The 7,862-nt window shown below is 35.4% G+C and overlaps 1 non-coding gene across 1 annotated transcript; it reads right to left on the reverse strand.

Moving 5' to 3' along the window:
* Nucleotides 1-7,506: 7,506 nt before the first annotated feature.
* Nucleotides 7,507-7,609, reverse strand: LOC138826324 (U6 spliceosomal RNA). The gene has a single exon (XR_011371673.1). It is a non-coding gene; the product is annotated as a U6 spliceosomal RNA (small nuclear RNA).
* Nucleotides 7,610-7,862: the final 253 nt, after the last annotated feature.

The following is a 7,862-nucleotide window of genomic DNA, read 5'->3' on the forward strand; positions in this document are numbered from 1 at the left end:
TTTTGTTTGTTTGTTTGTTTGATTTGTGTGTGTGTGTGTGTGTGTGTGTGTGTGTGTGTGTGTGTGTGTGTGTGTATGTTTGTGTATGTTTAGTTTTAGAGGTCTAGGATTACTATTCAAGGTAGTAGCTTCTCTGGGCCCCAGTGCTTCCCTGGCCTAGAGTCAACTGGTTTTTCCCTGAAAGATACAAAGAACTGGTGAATAAATTCCTGTTAAATTGTCTCAAAATGAGGCAATTTGGCATCCTTACAAAGCCATGAATAACTCTGTAGTAATCCACTTACAGAAATGGTCTATCAAGATGGCTTTTCAAGGTTGACTGTGAAAAATGTTCATTTTCAAGTAACCACCATAAAGCAGATCACATCCCTGGGAGCAGACTTTTGGAAGGGAGGTTCCGCATCCTTCCTTCTTCTATGATAGATCAAACCATAATATTCTGCAGTTGTGGCCATCCTGGAGCACATTTTCCCAAGAATATTCTGTAGTGTAAAAGAGGACCAGCTATCAAAATAAAGGTGAAAATACTTTTCTATTTCAGACTGATCTATCTTGCTTATATCTGTTGTTATTTCCATTACTTCTAACTCATGGATAAATTATATTAGTATTAGACAACTGGCAAAGGATTAATGACAAAGAATTACTTTCATATATCCAATATAATACACTTAACCCAGTTAAGGAAAATTAAATCTAACTGTAGAAACAATATCAGGAATATAAAAGAAGCCTCAATATGCATAATCTGGCCCACATGCACCATCATCTAATCAGAAATTCAGTCTCTCTATAATTATTTATTTGGTACAAAATCATAAAAATTTAATTAATAAATATGACTTTTAAGTATCATCTGAAGTACTCCTCATGCATGTAATTGTATATACTTGTATAAATGTCACCTAGACAGGAATTTAACATTCATGTAGAAATCAAATTTCCACAACTTAAACAAGATGAGAGGGGTCATTCCCTTGTTTATTGTGTGGTGTGAATTTTACCACAGTTCTGAATCCTTCCACCGAAAACCGAGTCATGTGCAATAATTTATTATTTGATGTTAAGATGAGTGTTAAGTGTAGAATACACTTTGAATTATTACATTAATTCACAGAAATAAAATAATAATGATAAATTATTTGTATAAATTCTAATGTTTCTCAGTTTTACAATTCATGAAATATATCATTAAAATTAGTTTAACTTTCTTCTTTTCTATAGCTGCTAAAATTAAAATTATATATTAAACATTCAATATTAAGAAATCAAAAATAAATACCATTATAAAAATGATATATTATTTAACTGTGATTTGAATTATAGTGCTAACAAATTGTGATGTAAACAACATTTAATAGAATTATGGGTAATACTTTTTAAACTTACCAGCTTGTTATTTGTTACCTAATTGTGTCATTTGTTATTCTTGGTCCAAGTCATCCCTTCAACTTGCTTAATTTTCTATTTTATCTATATTGGTTTGCTGATTGTGCATTTTGTTTTCCCTTTTTAATTACTGACATGAGGCTGAAAATCTGTGTGCAAGTTTATTCCTTCCTATGTAAAAGTAAAATTTCTGGTCTCCACAGCTGTTTTACTGCACTGTACTACAGTATTTCCCCCTTTCCTATCTCCTTTATTGCTGCTCTCATATATTTTATTTTTTATTTAAATTCTATTGTTAAGGTAAAGTACAGAGGGGTTATACTTACACAAGTAAGGCAAGGAATTCATTTCTTTTCTAACTTGTTACCCCTTCTCCAATTTTTTACCTTCTTCCCTTCCAACGCCCCCCCCAAGATTATTTCCAACATATTGTCTTGTGAGTATGACAGTTGCATAGGTTACTCATTTGACCTTTGTCTCACCATTTTGTTTTTTCTCTTTCCATTCCCAAGTTCAAATCAACATATTTACAATACCCAGGGCATCAGATTAAAATACAGTGACTTCAGGCGATAAACCATAGGTGGGGAAAACACAAAAGGATAAAAACAAATCACGTAGTACATTAAGAACAACAAAAAGTTGTTCTTATAGAGTCATATGTACATAGCTATTGAGCTATTCTGCTCAACTATTAATATTATCCTTGATGTACACAATACTGTTCCCATATTACCCAGTAATCCCACTTCTGGGCATTTACCCTAGTGACCACAAACAAGGCCACTCTAAAGCTACCAGCCCAATTATGTTTATCACAGTAGTATTTACCCTAGTTAAGATATGGAATCAACCCAGATGCCCCTCAGTAGATGAATGGACCAAAAAAGTGAAACACACACACACCACACACACACACACACACACACACACACACACACACACACACACACACACACACACACCAGAGAGATATACGTACATGTAATACTATGCTTTCATGAGAAAGAAAGGTACCATCTCATTTTTAAGGAAATGGAAGAACTTGGAAAAAATCATATTAAGTGAAGTAAACTAAACAAAGAAACATAGGTCCCGTGGTTTCCTTTATTTGCAATAATTAGTTTACACCAAGGATAATATCATGTATTTTAATTTGACATTTTGTTCTATATTGAGCATGCAACATTATGTTCATCTTATCCATTACTGAGGGAAGCACAACAAAAAGAGCAACCCCTACTCATAAGAACAACTCCTACTTACTTAGCTTCATTCATTTCTTTTTTTAGTTGTGAAAATACTGTACAGAGGGATTACAATTACACAGGCAAGATAATGAGTACATTTCTTAACAAGATTGTAGCCTCCTCCTTTGTTTCCCCTTCCCACCCCTTCCCATCTTCCCTCCGCCCCCCACCCAATCCTACCCGCTTCCCCCCACCACAAAAATTGTAAAGTTCGTTTTCGACATAACGACTTGTACATTTCATTGTTGCAATGGGTCCACCTGTATCCCTATTTAAACGATTTGTTTTTCCCCTACCCCTCCACAAATTATACCGACATCAAATACAGTGAAAGCAGGGGTTATACTGTGGGGAAGGAACATACAAACAACAATGAAATAGTCTTATAAATGTGTTAGAAACAATCGCATGAAAGAAAAAAAAAGAATACATATCTTAGGGTTCATTTCCCTAACATCACCTTATCTGACCTTTTCTGCTTGACTCAGACATATACTAGATATTGCAAATCAGGGAAACCATGTAAGGCCAGTGTTGTCTCCTGTATCCTCATGTTGTACATTACAACTCTATACTGATTCATTCTGTATATCTACTATCTTCAACATTGTGACCTAAATGTCCCAACAATTCCACGTTGCTTTACTTGTTAAAAATTTCTGTCTTAATTTTTGATGTTGGTTTGTGTGTGTTTGTGTGTGTGTGTGTGTTTACAAAGATCAGCAGACTACATTTTTCTTCATTTCGAATACATCTTTCAGCCGGGCGCTGGTGGCTCACTCCTGTAATCCTAGCTACTCAGGAGGCTATGATCTGAGGATCGCGGTTCAAAGCCAGCCCGGGCAGGAGAGACCGTGAGACTCCTATCTCCAATAAACCACCAGAAAACCGGAAGTGGCGCTGTAGCTCAAGTGGTAGAGCGCTCGCCTTGAGCTGAAGAGCTGGGACAGCGCCCAGGCCCAGAGTTCAAGCCCCACGACAGACAAAAAAAAAAAAAAAAAAGAATACATCTTTCAGGTCATTGTAAGTTGTCGCTAATGGGAGAAGTCGCTTGCTATTTTAAGGATGAAACAGAAAAAGATATTTGTGCATGTACCACAGTTGCTTTATTAGTCTGTAGTTGAACACTGAACTTCGATTTATATCTTGGCTGTTGTTGTGAATGATGATTACAATGAACTGCACATATATTTAAGTTACAAATAGAGAAATAATCACTTGATTGTTGGGGCAGATTATATTTCAACTTTGGAGTTCTTTAGAAAGCTGCATATTACTTTCTACAAGGAGAATACTAACCTGCATTTTGTTGAAGAGTGTAGAAAATTTCCTTTTCTCCACACTCTCAGCATTATTACCTTTGTTAAAAGGTAATAAAGGGCAGGTTTTTATTCTTTTCAGTACTCCAGACTGGCCTTAGACTTAAATCCAACCTCCTAAATGCTTGGAGTTAAAAGCCTTTACCACCACACCTGATTCCTTTGATTTTTTTGATAAAAGTTACTGTTAGGTTTTTAAAATGAGGTAGCTGAGTAAGAACAGCACCACGCACGCAGTATTCAGGTACTGGGTAGGTTTATTCAGTAGACCTGCTGGGACCAGGCAAGGTTGGCACTCCACGTGGCTGGGAAAGGCCTGGGAAAGAGAGGGAGCTGGGAAAGAGAGAGGAAAGAGCTAGAAAAGAGTTAGAAAAAAGCAGAGAGAGCTAGAAAAGAACAGAGAGAGAGCAGAGAGAGAGAATAGTGAGAGAGCAGAGAGAGCTAGAAAAGAACAGAGAGAGAGAGGACAGAGAAGAGAGCTGAGAAAGAGCTAGAAAAGCAGAGAGAGCTTCTGGGCCTGGGCTAGGCCTTATCTAGGGTATGGGCAGAGAAAGTTGTGGGCACATCAAATTCAGATGTGACTTCTTCCAGGTGTCCCAGTTGCCAAACGCAGATACAAGGTGGAGAGTTTGCTGTGAGGAGGGTGGAGTCTGCTCGCCATCCAGGAACGGACCTTACAGTTACAATAATTATGAAGTAGTATCATAGTAATTTTGAATTACATTTCTGTAATGACTTCTGCTCAAAAAGAATTAAACCAGCATAGAAGTGGTATTAAATAACTTTGTAAACCCACTGTAAATTTTCAGGGCTTTAAGGAGAACATGTCTATTCAGAACTTTTGTACACTTTTAATCAAGTTTCTTGTTAATATCATCTTTAATCTTTCAATACAAAATCAATAATTAATTCAAGATATTAGAAAGCAACAATATTAAGCAACTCCTAACATTTTCAATTTTAAATAACATGATATTGCTTAATCATTTTCTGTTTATGCTTGAGACTATATAACTCACTTTAGTCAGACCTTTTATAAGGCTGTATGCATTTTATTTATTTCACAATGATTGTTTTTTCCAAAGACTGCGTGTCTAATTTCCTTGTTTTCTTTCAGTCTCAAGTAGTTCAGATTTCAAATGAAGAATAAATGGACAGAAGCAAACAAAAAATAATATACTTCCCCTCATCTGATGATGCCTTTACAAGAATGAGGAAAGTGTTCATCCAAGAACCGATGATAGGACATCGAAAAGAGAATCCATTCTTTTAGCTCTTTCTTAACTTTTCAATGTACCTTAAATAATGTAAAACACAAAATAATGTTCAGATACTTTGAAGTTTTATCAGTTTTGCACATTTTCATATGAACTTCACCCAGTCTACAACATTCCTTCATTATTTTGTCCCTGATATTTTTACACTATCAAGACATAAGATAACCAGTTTGATTTACAGCATGAGAAATAATCCACCTGGCTTCCTTGGAAGAAGAGTATGGTCAATAGATAACATTACTTCTGTTTGCTCACTATATGCAATGGTTTCTGTAATACTTATCACATTCTTTTTAGTATTTAAAAAAAAAACTGCTGGCTAAACTCAGAACTCATTCATGGAAGTTTATGTTAAGTATTTCACAAGTTTTATTTTCCTTAATTCTTAAGATAACATTTTTTATAATGCTAATGTTATCACCATTTTAGTGTTGGGAAAAATTGTAATTAAAGGCAGTAAGTGCATGGCCCAAACACGCACTGTGAGGAAGAAAATGAGTCAAAGTTTCCAAAAGTCTTTCAGCAATAAACAAAAGGTAGGTAAAATCTCTCCATTCTCTTACACTCTCAATTCAATATTCATATTGTCCAAGAAATAATACCATAGCAATTATTGCCCATGGTGATTGTTTTCTGTTACATTTTGTCTTCAACACAGACTATGTAGGTGACATTGGGTTATCATGCACAGAGCTGAGCTTATAAGAAAGACAAATATATTCTGTCCCATTTTTCCAGGTTCCAATTTATAAAGTACTAAACTTTTAAATATCATCACTTACTTTCTTAAGAATCCAAAAAAACGAAAAAAAAATTCACAAATAATCACTCCAAAATGCTTTAAAAGTAGGAGATGATAAAACAGGCCCCTGTGAAGTAAACTTTCTTCTACTTTTAAAATTACTCTGAAAGCCTTGTGCTGGTTGATCACACCTGTAATCCTAACTACTCGGCATATTTACTCAGGAGCCAGAGAACTGTGGATAGCAGTGGAAGCCAATCAGGGCAAAATAAATTCATGAGATTATTTTTTCAAAAATTTCAATGAGTTAGCAACGGGCCAGGAATGGAGATGTAGCTCATATAGTAGCTCACCAATCTAGAGAGGAAAGGCCTAGCAAGACTTTGAAGCCCTTTTTTCAAACTGTGAGCACACCAACATACATGGAAGTGCATGAGAACATGTGCACGTGCACACACACACATTCATTCAAAATACCTTGATATCAGTTTTTTGCATTAATTTCTTTGTTAGCCATATTGTATGAGTAAAATAAAGGAAATAAACTCTCCCATCTCAGAACATTTTCATACTTTTTTATTTTAAAAATACTGTACAGAGAGGTCACATTTACATGAGCATGTAATGAGTACATTTCTTAAAAAGGATTGTTACCTCCTCCTTTATTTTCCCTCTACCATCCCTTCCCTCCAACCTCTACAAGTAAACTCCCCTCCCCTCTTCCCCTGCCTAAATTGTAAAGTTCATTTTCCACCATAGTTTCTTGTGCATCTCATTGTTACAATGGGTCAATCTGAATCCCTACTTAAGCATTATTTTTTCCTTCCTCTTCACAAATTAGAGGAGCGTATATACAAGAGGTGGGCACACCAAATTCAAATACAGTGAAAACAGGGGTTATAGCATGAGGGAGGAACATATAAAGAAACAAAAAAACACAGAGACTGTTATAAGTACGTTCGAAACAATAGTAAGAAAAAAAAAAAACTTGTGTTCCTATTTGGGCGTTCATTTCCCTTAACATCATCTTATCTGGTCATATGTGCATAGATTTTGACCTTTTCTGCTTATTCCAAACATATATTAGTTATTAAAATTAGGGAAACCCTGGGACCTATGTTTCTTTGGACCTGGCTTACTTCACTTAATTTTTTTCCAAGTCTTTCCATTTTCTAACAAATTGGGCGATGCCATTCTTTCTTATGGAGGCATAGAATTTCATTGGTACAAATAGCACATTTTCTTGATCTATTTATCTGATGAGGGGCATCGGGGTTGGTTCTATATCTTAGCTATCTTAAACAATGCTGCAATAAATATAATTGTGCTGATAGTTTTAGTACCGTCTTGTTTGTGATATTTTGGGTAAATGCCCAAAAGTGGGATTCCTATGTCATAGGGGAGTTCTATGTGGAGTCTTTTGAGGAACCTCCATACTACTTTCCAAAGTGGTTGAACAACTTTACACTCCCACCAAGAGTGCAGTACAGTTCCCTTGTGGCCACATCCCCTCCAACATCTGTTGTTGTAAAAGTATGGAATGGTACAGGAATTTGCCTATCATCCTTGTGCATGGGCCATTCAAATCTTCTCTGTATCGTTCTAATGTTAGAGTACGCCATGCTGAATGGAGCATAGAACATGTTTTATATATAAAGTGTAATTGATTTTCTTAAACTAGACAATTCAACAAAAAGTAAGTATAAAAGAATTTTCATGAAATTTAAAGCCATGTACTTCTTACATAAGCACACATTTAAGAATAAAGTCAAGATTGACATGTCAAAAACAAAATAATTACAGATATTTGTTGTTCAAGAGATGTGTAGGAGGAGGAATTCAATTATTCTATACAAGGCTCCTGTCATAATGAACACTGTAGCAA

Source organism: Dipodomys merriami, unplaced genomic scaffold, assembly GCF_024711535.1.
Source record: "Dipodomys merriami isolate MVZ:Mamm:240054 unplaced genomic scaffold, mDipMer1.0.p SCAF_1412, whole genome shotgun sequence".
NCBI classification, from domain to species: domain Eukaryota; kingdom Metazoa; phylum Chordata; class Mammalia; order Rodentia; family Heteromyidae; genus Dipodomys; species Dipodomys merriami.